Genomic DNA, 17516 nt, shown 5'->3' with positions numbered 1-17516 from the left:
AGCGGAGAGCGGGAGGGGGACTGGGCTTTGTTTACATGATCCTTAAAGGGGCCGCGCAGCGGGGGGAGAGCATTACGGGCAAGGGACGAGCGTGAAACCACTGTTTGGGAGTAACGGCGGGCTAGGAGAGCATTGGGGGCTGGGAAAGGTTATGTAGGACTCAAGAGAGAGGCGTGAAAGAGTATGAAGAGCTCTGGGAGTAGGCAAGAGAAACCTGGAGGAGAGTGGGTCTCAAATTGCAGGTAGGAATAGAATGTAAAATCCATTATCTCTAAACTAATGCATTCATGTTTCAGCTCTAAGGTGAAACAGACAGCAAGGAATGGGACGGGGATGCAGCCCAGCTCCAGCCGCAGGACCGAAGTCAAACAGCTGCCAAAGAGAAATCGGGGTGAAATGTAAGTGTAAACACATAAATAAAATGCCTTTCATATGCAGACGATCTAGTTATTTTATCTCTTATCTCACAGGTTTGGGAGAAGAGTCTACTCTATACCATCTAGAGACCTACTGCAAATAATGGCCCCCTACACAGTGCTGCCAAGTTGCCTTATTGTACTTGCATCATTTACATAGAAAACAGAGGAAAATGAAGTCTGGCTATCCATGCCATCTACTATCCCAACTACAGCGGGTAGATGGGATGAATGGTCAAAATGAGGACTAGCCAAATTGGCTCCCTACTGGAGCTGGGTAACTTGCCAGCTCTACCATGTAAATCTAGAAAAGACAAAATTTTGCTGGCTGTCAACTGGTTAAAGCGCTTGTTAAGGGCTAGACATTAATTTTCAGCAGCACTTAACTGGCTAAGGACTCCTTTTACAAAGGCGCGCTAGCCGCTACCGCCTCCTCTTGAGCAGACGGTAGTTTTTCGGGTAGCGCACACTAATCCGGTGCATGCGCTAAAAATGCTAGCGTACCTTTGTAAAAGGAGCCCTAAGTGTTGCTGAAATTCACCTAATTCAAAACTGGCTATGTGTTGAGTCAGCCCTTAAGCTGTGACATTTAGCACATAAATGAGACTGCATACTACTATTGCTTTGAATCATTTCTATAGCACTGAAAGGGGTACGCTGTGCTGTACATTTAACATTCAATAGACGGTCTACTCAGTTTGGACAGACAGGACATCTCAGGGTTGGGGTGTTTCTAGAAGAAGGAATGATACGATGAGTAAAGGCAACTGATGGTGAATGAGTTATGAGTTGAAAGCAGCTTCAAAAAAGTGGACTTTTAGCTTGGATTTGACTACTGCTAGAGACAGAGCATGACATATTGACTCTAGCAGCCTGTTCCAGGCATACAGCGTGGCAAGAAAGAAGGGACGGAGTCTGGAGTTAGTGGTGGAGGAGAAGGGTACAGTAAAGAGGAACGGAGTTGGGGGGGAGCATAGGGGAAGATAAGTGAGGAGAGATATTGAGGGGCTATAGAGTGAATGCACTTGTAAGTCTGTAAGAGGAGTTTCAACTGTATTTGGAAACGGATGAAGAGCCAATGAAGTGATTTGAGGAGAGGGGTAATGTGAGTGTGGCGGCTCTCACAGAATATGAGTCATACAGCAGCATTTTGAACGGATTGAAAGAGAGAAAGACGGTTGAATGGAAGGCCTGACGAGAAGTACGCTGCAGTAGTCTAAGCGAGAAGTGATGAGAGTGTGGATAAGGGTTTTGGTAGTGTACTCAAAGAGATCAGGTTTTGGTAATATTATAGAAAAGGAAGCAAAATGGGGATTTTTTTTTTAGCAGTTTGTTGTATCTGTGCGGAGGAGAGAGAAGAGTTGCAAGCTGAAAAGACAGGGATGATGAAAGTGTTATCCACAGAGATAGAGAATGGCGGGAGGGGTAGGTGGTTTTAGACAGAAAGATAAGGAGTTTGGTTTTAGCCATATTCAGTTTTAGATGGTGGTGAGACATCCATGTGGCAATGTTGGATAAGCAAGCTGAGACTCAGGCCTGAATTCCTGTAGAGATATTTGGTGTGGAGAGCTAGATCTGGGGATCTTCAGCATAGAGGTGAAATTAAAAACCATAGGAGGAGATCAGTGTACCGAGAGAAAGGGAATATATGGAGAAGAGGAGAGGGCCCAAGACAGACCCTTGAGGTACACCGATAGACAATGGGATAGCAGCGGAGAAGGCTCCATCGTTACATACATTGAAAGTATGATGGGAGAGATAGGAAGAAAACAGGAGAAAACAGAACCCTGAAATCCCAGCAAGGACAGCGTATTGAAGAGCAGGTGGTAATCAACAGTATCAAAGACAGTAGACAGATCAAGAAGAATGAGTACAGAGGCCATTGGATCTGGCCAGGAACAGGTTGTTAGAGGCTTTAGCAAGGGCAGTTTCTGTAGAGTGGAGAGGGTGAAAGTCTGATTGAAACGGGTCAAGAATATCTTGAGAAGAAAGAAAGTCCAGGCAGCGGCAGCGAGCAACACGTTCAAGTAGCTTGGATAGGAAGGGGAGGAGGGAGATGGGGAGTTAGGCTTTTTTATCGCCGGATTCGGCAGTATTAGCTCTGACGCTCATAGAATTCCTATGAGCGTTGGAGCTAATACTGCTGTGGCCGATGATAAAAAAGCCTAATGCGGCTTTGTAAAAGGGGGGGCGGGGGTTATGTGCTACCCCATGGCCAGCTCAAAAATAACTGGATATTTAAAGTCAAAGCCCGGACAAGGCCTGGTTGAATATCCAGTAACTCTTGTCAGCGATGAGCAAAACCTTCACCACCACGGGCTAAATATTCACCCTATGATTTATTTCAGATTTTGTATAAATAACTTGAAAGGTGAATGCAGCACAGACCATGGCACAGTAAAATGTGCAGTTATTGCAACAACACAGGACTTTACTGTGCAGTAGCTGCAAATTTAACTTGGTAACCATTGGAGGCATTTCTAGCAATTTCCTTTACAAGAGCCAAATTAACATTGCAGATAGGAGGCGCTGAGGGCAAGATTCTGTAATGGGCGCCTAAAAAAGTTAGGCGCCTGTTGCATGCCAGTCACACTTAGGCACCTAACTTAAAACAGAGTAGTGCCTAACTTAAAACAGAGTCGCGCCTAACTTAAAACTTAGGCACCTGTAATGTAGGCTTAGTGGCATCTAAGTCTTTCTCCACCCATAAACATTCCTACTTTGGTGTTAGGCACCAATAGGCGCTATGCAATCGGCGCCTGACTTGTAAAATCACACCTAAGAAGATAAGTGCCTATCTCCCAATTAATTTTATTTTATTTTTTCAATTATGAGATTGTTAAAGCTCATTATTGAAGCCAATCTACTAATTATTACTTTTTATTATTACTAATTATTATTATTTATACCCCCCTTTACAAAGCTGCAGCAAGGTTTTTAGCGCTGGCCGCGGCGGTAACAACTTCAACACTCAAAGGAATTCTGTGAGCATTGGAGTTGTTACTGCTGCGGTGGGGGTTAAGCACCTTTTATAGAATTTTCCCCTGAGTGCTTCTGCACTAACTCTAAGCCCAGCACTGCACGCTATTTAGGAGGTGGTAACTGCAAAATTGCCAATTAACAACGCATTATTTGCAGCATGCTAATCATAAAATTCGTTCTATGCCTGTTCTCTGCTTATCCAGTCTAAAAGCCAAAAAGAGAGGCAATATAACTCACAGCTGTTGAGTGACAAAAGAGAACATAAACAAACAAAAAGTCACTCCATATGTATTAATCAGAAAAAAAATCTAGAAATGTTCTTCTTTACTGTTTTTAGAAACTGTACTCAGAGACATGAAGGCTATAAAACCGCCTCACCACCCAATCATTGCATAGTTCAATACAGTGTCAGAAGAATGGTATATATCTCTCTAGTTGATTACGCAAAACCAAACAGGTTATAGCTTTATCATTTTGGGTATGAAACTCTAAAAAGAATACAACTTAGCTTTAGAAAATCGCTGGTTCCTAAAGCTAAGTTGTATTCTTTTTAGAGTTTCATACCCAAAATGATAAAGCTATAACCTGTTTGGTTTTGCGTAATCAACTAGAGAGATATATACCATTCTTCTGACACTGTATTGAACTATGCAATGATTGGGTGGTGAGGCGGTTTTATAGCCTTCATGTCTCTGAGCACAGTTCCTAAAAACAGTAAAGAAGAACATTTTTAGATTTTGTTCTCTGCTTATGGCACACCCTTCATCACAAAAAAGCACTCGGGGGCCCTTTTACTAAAACTTAGTGCACATTAACAGACATTAGCTTGCACTAAGTGTCACATGGCTCATAGGAAAAGTCCATAGTCTGTTATGGAGAGAGACAGGGGGGAAGCCACTGCTTGCACTGTATCGGTAGCATGGAATATTGCTACTCCTTGGGTTTTGGCCAGGTACTAGTGACCTGGATTGGCCACCATGAGAATGGGCTACTGGGCTTGATGGACCATTGGTCTGACCCAGTAAGGCTATTCTTATGGTCTTAGACGCATATCATTTAGCATACGCTCTCTGTTAGCATGTGCTAAGCTTTAGTAAAAAGGCCCCTTATCCAGTGGCGTAGTAAGGGGGGAACAATGGAGCGGTCTGCCCTGGGTGCGGTCTTCCTAAGGGCGTGGTACCATTCCTCCTCCTCCTCCCCGGCCCCTCTCCTTGCCACGCATGCGCCTCTTGCCTTCCCCCATACCTTTTTTACATCCCCCGGCATGAGGTTACTGCCCATGTTGGCATCGGCACCCTCTATGACGTCACTTCCAGGACCCACTCAAGCTCTTCCTCAGATCCCACCCCCTTTACTAATTGTAATGAAATTTTTTCCATTCATTTTTTATATACACACAATATACACAGCAGATATAAAGTCTCAAAACTGACACATTTCAATCACTGTATTGAAAATAAAATCATTTTCCCTACCTTTGTTGTCTGGTGACTTTATTTTTCTGTGCTTTTAACTATGTTTCCAGTGCCTTCTTATCCATTGACTGTTTTTCTCTCCGTCTTCATTTTGTGTCTTGCATTCATCTTTGGCTTTAACTTAACATTCAATTTTTCCGCTTTCTTTTCAAAATCTACCTTCCCTTCCTATCTCTCTCTCCTTCCCTCCCTATTTCCATGGTATGACATCTCTCACCTTCCCCCCCAGTGGTCCAACATATCTCTCATTCCTTTCCTCCCTTCCCAGTCTGGCATCTCTTTCCTTCCCTTCCCATAATCTGGCATCTCTTTCTACTACTATTATTATTATTTCTATAGCACTACCGGACTCCCCTCCTTCCCTTCCATTCCCTGGACTGATCTTTCTTCCTTCCTTTAGTCATCTCTCCTCCCTCCCAGTGTAACATTTCTCTTTCCCTTCCTCCTTTCTGGCTCCCCTCCCAGTCCAACATTTCTCCCTCCTTTCCACCAGTCCAACATTTTTTTCTCTCTTCCTTCTGTATGCTTCTCCTCTTGTCCTCCTTCCCTCCCCAAACCAACATCTCTCTCTCACTCCATGAGTCTAACTTTTCACTCTCTGCCCTCTCCCCCTTCCCCAGAGTGTAACATTGCTCCTTCCTTCCTTTCTATCCTCCAATCCATCTCGCCCTCCCCATGAGTCTAACACTTTCTGCCTCCTGCACACTTTCTCTCTCTGTCCTTGTCTCTTCCCTCAAGTGGCATCCCTCCTTCCCACCCCCAACCCAACATGCTCTCTCCCCATGCACCATCCCACCCTCTCCTTCAGTATGTAGCACCTTTCCTTTCCCTCCCTTTTTGCCAGGTCCAGCAGCACCTCTTTTCCCTTCCCTGCTCCCCTTGTTCAGCAGTACTCCTTCTCCCTTCCCTCCTTCCCTGTCCAGCATACCTCTCTAGGCTAGCGGCAGCTCACTGTGTGGTTTTAACTTACCCTCACAGCTGCTAGGATTAGTTTAGCCGCGGTTTCATCAGGCAGCCTCGGGGCTTTTGCTAGGCTGGCCCGCCTTGCATCATTGAAGTGGGTCGGCCTAGCAAAGGCCCCACAGCTGCCTGATGAAACCAAGTCTAAAGTAATGCTAGCGGCAGCTGTGTGACTAAGTTAACATCACACTGAGCTGCCGGGGGTGAGGACAGAAGCTGCCGGGACTCCTGTTTGCCTCTTCTCTGATTTTAAGTGTGCTGCAGCATACAGGAGCAGGAAGAGAGGCGCCGGCGTCAGCTGTCTTGCAACTTCCTGCCTTCTGCTACCAATACTCCTGCTTTCGTATTGGCAGCAGAAGGCAGGCAGTTCCAAGTTAGCTGATGCCTCTCTTCTTGCCCTGTTTGCCGTGGCACACTTCAAATCTCAGGAGGTACACTAGTGTGCTGCGGAACACAGTTTACGATACACTGGTGTAGAGGGTGAAATGTGTTTGAATAAGTTACACTTTTGGGCAACACAATGTGCTGATTGCTAGGATTTATCACTGGAGCTTTAAGGCCCAACCAGTCATTCCATGCAAACTGGTTGGTCAAAAACAGATTTAGCATACACCAAATGCTAAGAAGCCAATTATGGACTTTTCTTTTTTTAGCATATAGCATGTGCTAAATCCATTAGCTTAGTAAAAGAAGCCGTTTGTTTCTATTTTGTTTGAAATTGTAGCTATACTGTACATAATTTTGTGTATTTGTATATACAGCTATGTAAACACAATTTTTTTTAACTCCTAACACTGATATTCCAATGTAAATTCTCTTTCTGCTAGATTCTGATACATTGATAGCTACTGGTTTATGGTAGTTACAGGATGCCCATTACATAGGATTTCCTAGCTGGCATCCAGCTGTGGCCTGGGGAGAGAATAGAGGGACATTTTCTAACATTCCCAAATGCACATTGCTATAGAGCAGAGGTCTCAAAGTCCCTCAGGGCCGCAATCCAGTCGGGTTTCAGGATTTCCCCAATGAATATGCATGAGATCTATGTGCATGCACTGCTTTCAATGCATATTCATTGGGGAAATCCTGAAAACCCGACTGGACTGCGGCCCTCAAGGAGGGACTTTGAGATCCCTGCTATAGAGAGTAGTGCTTTCCAAACTTTTATCCATTATGACCCCATTATGACTTCCTGGGCAACTGATCCAACCTCTTGTAATGTATTCTGACCGTGAACTGAGTAGGTAAATGTGGAATAGAAAACCTGATTAACATAACATTTTTAACACTTAAAAATGTACGTAACCCCGGATGATGAAAGCAAAATAGCAGAAACTTCTTTTCCCATCCCCCCACCCCGACTTATCCAAAACATGAAGGCAGCAGCAGTAGCAGTAATGATGGCAGGACTTTGTATGTCAGTGTGCGTTCACAGACTGCATTCAGAGACTCCAGCAATCTGCTTGAGTTTCCAGTCTTAACAGGAAACCCACACAAGAGGAAGGGGCAAGGCCTGCATTGCCACTATTCAGTATGGGTCACAGAAATGGAGAGCCATAGGAGTAACATCAGCTAGATTTCTGTGACCTCATTTGAGAACCACTAGTATAGAAAGTGCTAGGTTCCTAGCAAGCAGTTATTGGGATGTACAGATGGGACAGTGCAGCACTGGAGGCAGGTCAGAAAGGAATGTTTAATTCATTTATTTGGTTATGTCAGTATGCTACTTGTTTTGTGAACAAAGGGTCAAGGAGCTATCAGAGGAGCTGACAATTATAAAACCAACAGTCTAAGCCCAGTCTCGTCTGTGGTCCTATTGATCTGGCCACACCTGCCTGTGCCACGAGCTTACATATCTGAGGAGTGATGTTGAGGTCCTGCATACACACACACTCTCCTTCTCTCTCTCTGCAGTGGTAGTGGGATACTGGATAAATAGGTGTAAATCCAGGACTACATCAACCCTATCCTGTAAATCTGGATCCAGTTGGCTGTCTTAGTTTAAAACAATATTAAATTAAGTAGTGTTTCAATCATTGCTTCCTTTTTTGACAGTGTTTGTGCTTTTCTTGCATTTTGCTTTATCTCATTTTTTTGCAGTTTTGTCTGCTTTCTGGCAGTTTCTTGAATCTGACCAAGCCTTTTGTCCTTCTCCAAACTGAGACTACATCTGTGAAGAGTGAGAGCAACAGAGATCCTCCCCTAAAATAAAGGAATGCTAGAGAAATCTGGAAAGAAAGCAAAGCTGCTAAGTGATGTCATTTGAGAAGGGAGATTTCAAGCCAGTCCTAGATTTTTAGCTATCCTATCCTGATGCATTATGGAAGGGCTTGACAAATATTGGATGCCAGGTCACCTTATCACCTGGAAATTGCAGTCTGGTGCCTGGGATTTCATACCCCAGAACTTTTTTTTCCCCACTACTTCTTTTGCAGAGCTGCCTTACAAACTGCATCTTCCAGCTCTGCACTGTGATTCGTCTCCGGACTTGAAACCATGAGACTTCCCAAACTTTCTGCAGTGCGGGTCTCAAGTTTATAAGAGAGGAATCGTGCTGCAGAGCCCGGAGATGCAGCTCTGTGAATATCAAGGTGAGGGCAATAGGTGGCAAACTCCCAAGCATATTAGTTGCCTGGGATGACTGTTGTAAGAGTGAGAATAAGACTGAGGTCCAGATTCTCAAAACTGTAACGCTGCTGCTAAACTGTTTTCCGATGGTTTAGTCTGCAGGCATTTTATTGACGAATTATCAAAATGGTTTACCTCTGTCCTCAGTGAGGTTTCTAGCAGTCTCCGACACTGACATGCAAAGGAGCTCTTCAACACTGAAATTAACACTCTGGTGGATTCTTAACAAATGCCGAGCCATTTTCTAAGAGCGGCGTTAGCTTTTGGCGACAAAACTCAGCGACTGGTCCAGGGGTGCTGGTGCAGTGACAGCACTGTTTAAAACTCTGGCATGGCAGTGTGGGAGACTGCTAGAAAGCCAAACGCCCCCCTCCCTCCCGCAGTGGGAGAGATGCCCATTCTCTCCCACCACAAACAACACCCCGCTGTAGTGGCGACTCGCCTCCAAGCAGCAGCAGAAATGCCCACTCTCTCCCGCCACAAACAACATCTCCACTGAAGTGGTGTCCCCCCCTCCCCAGCAACAGGAGAGATGCCCACTCTCTCCCGCTGCCAAACAACCCCCCCCCCGCCTCAGACCCCTCTCCCCCTTACCTTGAATTAGTTGGCTGACCGGAGGGATGTCTATTCCCTGCAGCCAGCTAGCCCACCTCTTCAAAATGGGAAGCACCGGGAAGGGGCCTAAGGCTCTGATTGGCTTGGACGCCCCATAGGAGGGGCCTTAGGCATCTGAGCCAATCAGAGCATTAGGCCCCTTCCCAGTGCTTCCCATTTTGAAGAGGTGGGCTAGCTGGCTGCAGGGAGTAGACATCTCTCCGGTCAGCCAACTAATTCAAGGTAAGGGGGAGAGGGGTCTGAGGCGGGGGGGGGGTTTGTTGTTTGGCAGCAGGAGAGAGTGGACATCTCTCCTGTTGCTGGGGAGGGGGGGACACCACTTCAGTGGAGATGTTGTTTGTGGCGGGAGAGAGTGGGCATTTCTGCTGCTGCTTGGAGGCTAGTCGCCACAGCATGCGAAGGCTGCTCCTACTCACCACTGGACCACTGGGGATTGTAAAAGGTATGCAGAGGAGGCAGGAGGGAGATAAAGGAAGGCACCGTCAGTTGAAACAGGATGCGAAAGAGATCCCTCGTGTCCCGGTGGTGGGCTGGACCATTGGGGATTTTAAAGGTATGCTGGGGAGGTGAGAGGCTTGGAAAAGGTTTTTTGAGCTGGCCGGAACAGAAGGGGCCTTATATGACCTGGGCCAATCAGAGCCTCAGGCCACTCCTCGGATGCACTGGGAAGGGGCCTAAGGCTCTGATTGGCTTGGAAGCCCCATAGGAGGGGCCTTAGGCATCTGAGCCAATCAGAGCATTAGGCCCCTTCCCAGTGCATCCGAGGAGTGGCCTGAGGCTCTGATTGGCCCAGGTCATATAAGGCTCCTTCTGTTCCGGCCAGCTCAAAAAACCTTTTCCAAGCCTCTCGCCTCCCCAGCATACCTTTAAAATCCCCAATGGTCCAGCCCACTACCGGGACAGGAGGGATCTCTTTCGCATCCTGTTTCAACTGACGGTGCCTTCCTTTATCTCCCTCCCGCCTCCTCTGCATACCTTTTACAATCCCCAGTGGTCCAGTGGTGAGTAGGAGCAGCCTTCGCACGCTACTGCCCCATGGAGAGCCACTAGTGATTGGCTGCTGTGAGTTCTCGTAGGCCTCATGGCAGCCAATCACTAGTAGCTCTTCAAGGGGCAGGAGCATGGGAAGGCTGCTTCTACTCTGGTTCACTGCTGCAACACTGGGGATTGTAAAAGGTACATCGAGGAGGTGGGAGGCTGAGTAAAAGTTTTCCGAGTTGACTGGGACAGGAGGCGTAAGGGATCCCTCCTGTCCCGGTTCACCGCTGGCCTACCAATGGGAGAGGCCTGCAACAGGTTCGGGAAGAGGGGTGGGTGGGCGCTGTCCTGAATATAAGCAGAGACCCCCATTTTGGGGTCATGTTTTTAGCCCCAAAATCTCGGCTTAAATTCGAGTATATACAGTATTTTGGCCAAACTAATGAATGAAAATAAAGTTTGTGCTTCCATTTATACAGTAAAACTGATGGAAAACATAAGTTATCAGGAGCATGCAACCCTTCAGAATTCTGCATCAGTGGAACAGGTGATGGCAGAAAGTGATCAGGAAGAAGGCTAAAGTATGAGCTTCGTGGCTGTCGGCAGCATCCAAGGTTAAAGCATTTCACAATCTGGGTGAATTATTGACTTTGCCTAACATTCCTGACTCACCATTGAATCATTCTGCAATGTATATCATCCTGGATCATTTCTGAATCTTCTGGCACAATATATTTTGCTACCACAGGAAACCCATCAATCACCATTGAAGACCAAACCTTGCCACAACAATGACTTTCTGATTCACAAGATCGGAACCATTTCCTTTATCTTTAACAACTGCCCAAAATTTGTTTCATGAAACCAGTCTCTCTGTATACGTTGTTTAGGATGAACACCGTCTTGAGGAATATGACATATGTATATTGGAACTAGACACCCTGCACATGTATAAATATCAGGCTGTGATTCACACAATATTGTAAGGATGACAAATAGTAATATAAGTTCACCAAATGGCAATGTATTTACGTGACAAATGGTAATGTATATTCGACATCCCGTTGTATTGTACTGTATTGTAAGTATGTCAAGTAGTAAGAAAGTATGTCAAATTGTACCCCATCTTGTCTGTACATTATTTATTTATTTATTTGATTCGATTTATATCCCATCCTCCCTAAGGAGCCCAGAACGGATTACATAACAGTTAGCAATAAGACACATAACAATTAACAACAATTAACATCCTCGACTATTGCAATATCATCTACCTTAACGCCACTAAGAAAACTACCAGAAGACTAAAAACAGTCCAAAATACCGCGGTGCGCCTCATCTTTGGCCTAAAGAAATGGGAACATGTCACCCCTTTCTATCACCAACTACACTGGCTACCATTTGAATCTAGAATTCTTTTTAAATTTGCATGCTTCTGCTACAAATCGGTTAACGGCTCCTCCCCAAGTTACATAAACACACACTTTAACCTCTACTGCAGCAACAGGACATCACGGAGAACTCAATTGTTCGCCTTCCCTTCGCCTAAACACTGCCCTCTCAAAAGATTCCTGGATAGAACTTTTGCCTTCCAGGCAGCCAAGTCGAACCCATGGCTAGCTCAGATGATACTCGAGGCCCCCACTTACCTATCATTCAGAAAACTACTAAAAACGTACCTTTTCAGCAAACACGACCCTTAATAACCCATTCACCTCACATGACACTTACCCCACCGCTGCCCCCTTCCTCCTTCACCAGTCCCTCCCTCCCCCACTCTCTACCTCCCCTACCTAGCTCGGTCAAACCTGCAATTTCTGTAATATTGATGTAAACCTGCCCTCTTTGCAGACAGTTAAGAATCGCTGTAACTTCACGGCTGACTGCGGCAAATCACTGTAATTTATCGTAATTCAGCCTGCAATTCTCTGTCAAAAATTCTTCCAATTATGCTGTAAATCTGCTTCTAATTTTGTAAACCTACTGCTAATTCTGTTGTAAATCTGCTATCCAACGCTGTAAATCTGCTTCTAATTTTGTAAATCTACCTCTAATTTTGTTGTAAATCTGCTATTCAATGCAGATCATTTGCTAATTGATGTAAACCGCCTAGAACTCACTGGGTATGGCGGTATATAAGAATAAAGAATAATAATAATAATAATAACAAGGAACAGAAGACTAAGGGCTAGATTCACTAAGCCCACCGATTAAGTTCCGAGCACTTAGCGACCCCTTTGCGACCCGATTTCCCTCCGATCCGATTCACTAACCTATGTCCCGATCATCCTCCGAACAGCGCATGCAAATGAGGGGGAACTACATTCAAATGTAGGCAGGCAACGATTCACTAAACTTTTCCAGGAACACCGACTCGGCTGGCTGATCCAAAAAGAAACGACTGGTGGGGACCAGTTGCTCACAACCTTTCCTGCTCTCTGCTAACTTCTGCCTTTCAGCCCCGACTTCTACCTTGCCGCCTGACTTCTCCTGCTCTCTGCCCTGACTCGCCACCCTGCTCTCTGGCCCGAATCTCCACCCCACTCTCGCCCCGAAATCCAAACTTCCCCCTGCTCTCTGCTGCCCAGACTGACTCTCCTGCTCTCTCTGCCCCCGATTCTCCTGCTCGCGCTGCCCTGGCCTGCAGTGAGCCCATGGTTTTAACCCGCAGGTTAAAACCACTGGTTCGCTGGGCTCGCTAAAAAGACAACAGTGCCGATTCTGTCAACGATGCCACCACCTGTCCAGTTGGTGCACAAGAATCATGTTACTGTCTTGAAAATATTCACTGATATGTACCAAGGTCACTCTTGTAAGTTGGTTGTGCCACTGCCAAGGTTTAGGACCACTCAGTTGGAGTATATATGTACCAGAAGAGTTACACTACAGCAGGCCCAATTGAATAGAGCAGACTGCCAGTTGAATGAGCCCCAGTTGCTTTCCCAATAGCAAATACGCCAAACCCACCGCTTCTTTTAAGCGGTCGGTTGGGGGCATGATTCTGATTGCCCTCATTTGCATGAGGGCGATTCATGGATCAGCCCCCCGGACACGGATCCGATCTGTGCCCTTAGTGAATCTAGGCCTAAGGTAATAGGGTACCGTGAGATGCATCTAGTTCAATTGTTCTGGATTAGCAGACACTTGGTGTCTGGATTAGCAGACACTTGGATCCTGAAGCATGCACAGGGAGATGCATGAAGTCAGAAGCATGTACAGTGAGAGAGCAAGTCGAACATCTATTAGGAATACAGTGGTTTGGGAGTAACAGTCTGAATGCTAGTTTGTCCTGATTTGTCAGCTGAACAGGTAGGTTTTTATTGCTTTTATAAAGCTCAAAAGTCCATAAAGGGATTTGATGTTAAGAGGTAGTTGATTCCAGTACTTTGGTAAGAAGTGAGAGTATGACCTTCGTCTGGCACTTTCTAGTTGGAAGCTCCGACCAGGGGGGTATTTGAAGACATGTTTCCTCCTGGGAGTGAAGGGGTCTGTTTAGGACGTAAGGTGGGAGTCTGGCTGATATGTAGCTGGGCGCCATGTTGTATAAGGACTTGAACTAAGTACTAAGCCTTTGAAGATGCAGTGTTTGGCTATGGGTAGCCAGTGGGCTGTGATGCTAGTGCATGGGATATTGAATCGTGGATGCAAAGGGGAAAGGCCTAAAGCCTTGATTGGCCCAGGCACCTAAGGCCCTTCCCATGGGAGTGGTCTTTGGTATCTGGCCAATCAGAGTCTTTGGCTATGGCGAGTGCATCCATAATGCACTGGGAAGAAGGCCTAAGACTCCAGTTGGCCCAGGTGCCTAAGACCCCAGGATGCACTGGGAGTGGCCTAAGACTCCTGCCAGGGGACTTCAAGGGGGGATCAAGGGTGGGGGGGAGGGATGAGGAATCCCTCCTGCCAGCTGAGTTGGCGATGGGGGCTTGGTTGGACGTTTTCTGCTGCAGCTGCTCAGCTGATTGCGGTAGGGGGATTCCCTTTCTGCGATCAGCTGATGGGAAGGGATCAGGCATGATTTTCTAACCGGTGCCTGTGACATGGGCACCAGTTAGAAAATCGGGCCTTAAGGTAGATCTATATAGGACGCCGGTGTGCGATTCTCAGCTGCTTAGGCAGCTGCAGAAACCAGCATCCTATACAGAATTTCCCCTAACGTACAAAAATGAGTTTTGTGTCAGGCGAACGTAATAACTAATAAATGCTGGCGCTGTCGTCTGGATATAGGAACACTGGATCATTTATTATTCTGTTGTCCTTTGATACTTAACTTATGGAAATCTATTTGGGGACATATTAATCTGATTCTAGAGACTATGGTTCCATTATCCTATGAAGTGGTGTTATGTGTGACGCTGTTATTTCCTAAATCTCTAGTGGACAAGCATAAAAACAGGTTATTAGGCATAATGACTAGGGTAGCCAGCCAAATGATTATAAAAAATTGGAAAACTTATGACTGACTGAATTTCACCTTCTGGTGGAATTCATTATACTTATGTTACCAATATGAGAAGATATTTTCTGATCATAAAGGCAATAATAAGTGGTTCAATCTGACATGGGGCCCATTGACTAATTTCATTGATTCTACTTGAATAGTTCATTATTCCTTTATTTCTAGTTATCAGTTGTACATCGGGGGGGGGAGGGAGGGATTGTTTTTTTCGAATTATATATATGGACAAAATATTGTATGGTTTACTTATTACATTGAGATTGGGGAGTTGAGGGGTGAAAATGTTTTTCATAAATATTATTGAAAGATGATAGTGTTGTTTTTCATGTAAACTGTATGAATATTTGTATGCATTGATTTTTAATTTAAAAATGAATAAAGATTTTTTTTTTTTTAAACAGTTTTGTGTATAGCCTATTCTTCTGTGCCCATTTGCCAATACTATAATAAAATAATTTTTTTTTTAAATGGAGTTTTGTGCATGAGCCGTGTACAAAGCCTTGCAGAGACTGCATGGCATATTTAAATCCACACTAATAAAGCTAGTAACCATTCAGCATTCAGAAGCGGAGAAGTAAGTGCACAAAAGATTAAAAGGCTGAGTGCAAGGGTCTGAGGAGGCGTGAAAAATTAATTAATTTCTCTCTGGTCAGTATTAGTGAGGATTTCATGCTTGTTTGTTCTCTCTACTGTGAACACATCCTTAAAGAGCATGGATGATAAAAAGAGACAGAACTGGGGGGGATGCTGGAACAAAGAGCAAAGGTACGGAAGTTCTGAGAATTGCATGTGAGCTTGAGGCTGTGCACAAACCTTTGTATCAGCACGTGGCATTGTATAAGCATGGGGATAGTCATTTGCTGAATGCTATTCTGCACATAAATATTGGTATTGCAAAAATTCTCTGAAGCATAGCATTTCAGCATGTGTGTGGATGTATACACATGCTGCTCTGTGTGCAAATTTCTGCAAAAGACATAGCTGCCACTAGCATAGACCCAGGTTCTCTTGGGCCCAGTGTGTTCTTCCCCACTGGCATACAGTTTTTGCATCAGGCCCATTTGGTTACTGCACTTGGGAGCAAACCTTAGACATTAGGGCACCATATGTTAGTGTCAGCACATGGCTCTATTGAAAGGTTTCTGCATCAGCCCCCAAATTTGCACCTGAGGCAATGGGGGATTAAGTGACTTACCCAAGATCACAGGGAGTATTAATGGGATTTTAATTCTGGCTTCTCCTGAGCCCAAACGTTTCTCATAACTGCTCTTAGGGTGTAGGAGGAAAATGGGGAGGGTTTGATCAGACAAGGATATACAGATACAGACTCTGATCTTTTTTGGGTGGGCACACAGTACTTTTTGAGAAAAATGCAAACACTGAGTTTGGATGATACCATTCACTAGATCACTTATATTGGAGATAGATGCACGCGTGTTCCTGAAGCATTATTAGATGGAGGATTGTGATTATTTAATGTAGGCTTTGATGCCCTCTGCTGGCCTTTTACTGAGTAACAAAGCCCTCGATTCTTTTTTTAGCTTATGCTATAGTTAAATTTGCATCCAAGATATTAGGTATTTTCTCTGCCCCTAGGCAGTGGGGTTTTAAATAACTGGCACAAGATCACAAGGAACAGCCATGGGATTTGGACCGGGCTTCCCTGGATGTGAACCTAGTGCTTTAAACGGTAGACTAGTCCTCTGGGCTCAGATTTTGAAAAAAATAAGAAATGTAAAATCAAGTTTGAGTATCAAGTTACCCAGATATGTTAAGGACAATAGTATTTTATTTGACACCTGGAAAACCTTGAAATTTATTAACAACTTAACAGATATTCCAGTAGAGAAAATCCATGTGTCAATCCTAATGGCTGAACTCCAAGATTCAAATTGGCGAGTCTAAGATCTTCTGGAAGCATTGGATGCAGGCAGGTATACATATACTAGATCAGGGGTCTCAAAGTCCCTCCTTGAGGGCCACAATCCAGTCGGGTTTTCAGGATTTCCTCAATGAATATGCATGAGATCTCTGTGCATGTACTGCTTTCAGTGCATATTCATTGGGGAAATCCTGAAAACCCGACTGGATTGCAGCCCTCAAGGAGGGACTTTGAGATCCCCGCACTAGATGATGTTTTATCAAATGGGAAAATGCTTGATTTTTCACGACTGCAACAATCATTCGGTATTTCAAAGTCTCAATTTATAAATGGTTGCAGTTGAAGCAAGCCATTCAGAAGGGGTTCCCTGATTGGCGAAATCTAAAAAATCAGTATAGCTTGCCGGTCCTATACTTCCAGACAGATTTCCTAGGGCATCAGGCCGCCCAGTGGTATAAATATCTGGTTATATGAATAAGAAACCAAAAACTAGTGTTCGAGACATTTGGAGCATTGAGATAAAGCAGCAGATTTCTACGTCTCAATGGCCACGAATTTGGACTTGGAGGATGAGATGTACGACGTCAGCACATATGAGACAAACTTCGGGTTTTTTGTTGTATAGAAGTTTTTGGACCCCTGTTAGATTACAAAAGTTAGATAGTTCAAAATCTAATGGATGTTGGCACTGTCATCTCGATATAGGGACACTTGATCATCTGCTGTTCTATTGTCCTTTGATACTCAACTTTTGGAAGTCAATATGGGAACAGATTAATACCATATTGAAGTCATCAATTCCATTGGCATATGATGTTGTCATATGTGGGATGATATTGCATCTCAAACCCTCATTGGACAGATATAAATGTCGGCTTTTCCTTATTATGACCGGGATAGCCATGCAAATGATTACTCGCAATTGGAAGAACTGGGATCGCCTTAGCTTTACTTTTTTGGTTGGCGAATTTATGCTTGTTATAAGTATGAGAAAATGAATGTTGACATGCTAGGGCATACTGAGATATTCAAATTAGTTTGGGGTTCATTGTAAGCAATCGACATAAGGTATTGTTGTAACATCTTTGTCACAGACTTTTTGTACCTGATATATTTTTGTTTTT

The 17516-nt window shown here is 44.6% G+C and overlaps 1 long non-coding RNA gene across 1 annotated transcript; it reads left to right on the top strand.

The window, feature by feature from the left end:
- The first annotated feature begins 1 nt into the window (after position 1).
- LOC117362983 lies at positions 2–11174 on the top strand. Its single transcript, XR_004539946.1, has 2 exons — positions 2–398; positions 10534–11174. It is a non-coding gene; the product is annotated as an uncharacterized LOC117362983 (long non-coding RNA).
- Positions 11175–17516: the final 6342 nt, after the last annotated feature.

Source organism: Geotrypetes seraphini, chromosome 6 (genome assembly GCF_902459505.1).
Source record: "Geotrypetes seraphini chromosome 6, aGeoSer1.1, whole genome shotgun sequence".
NCBI lineage: Eukaryota > Metazoa > Chordata > Amphibia > Gymnophiona > Dermophiidae > Geotrypetes > Geotrypetes seraphini.
Note: the sequence above shows the minus strand (reverse complement) of the source record. Positions and strands in the feature narration are given on the sequence as shown.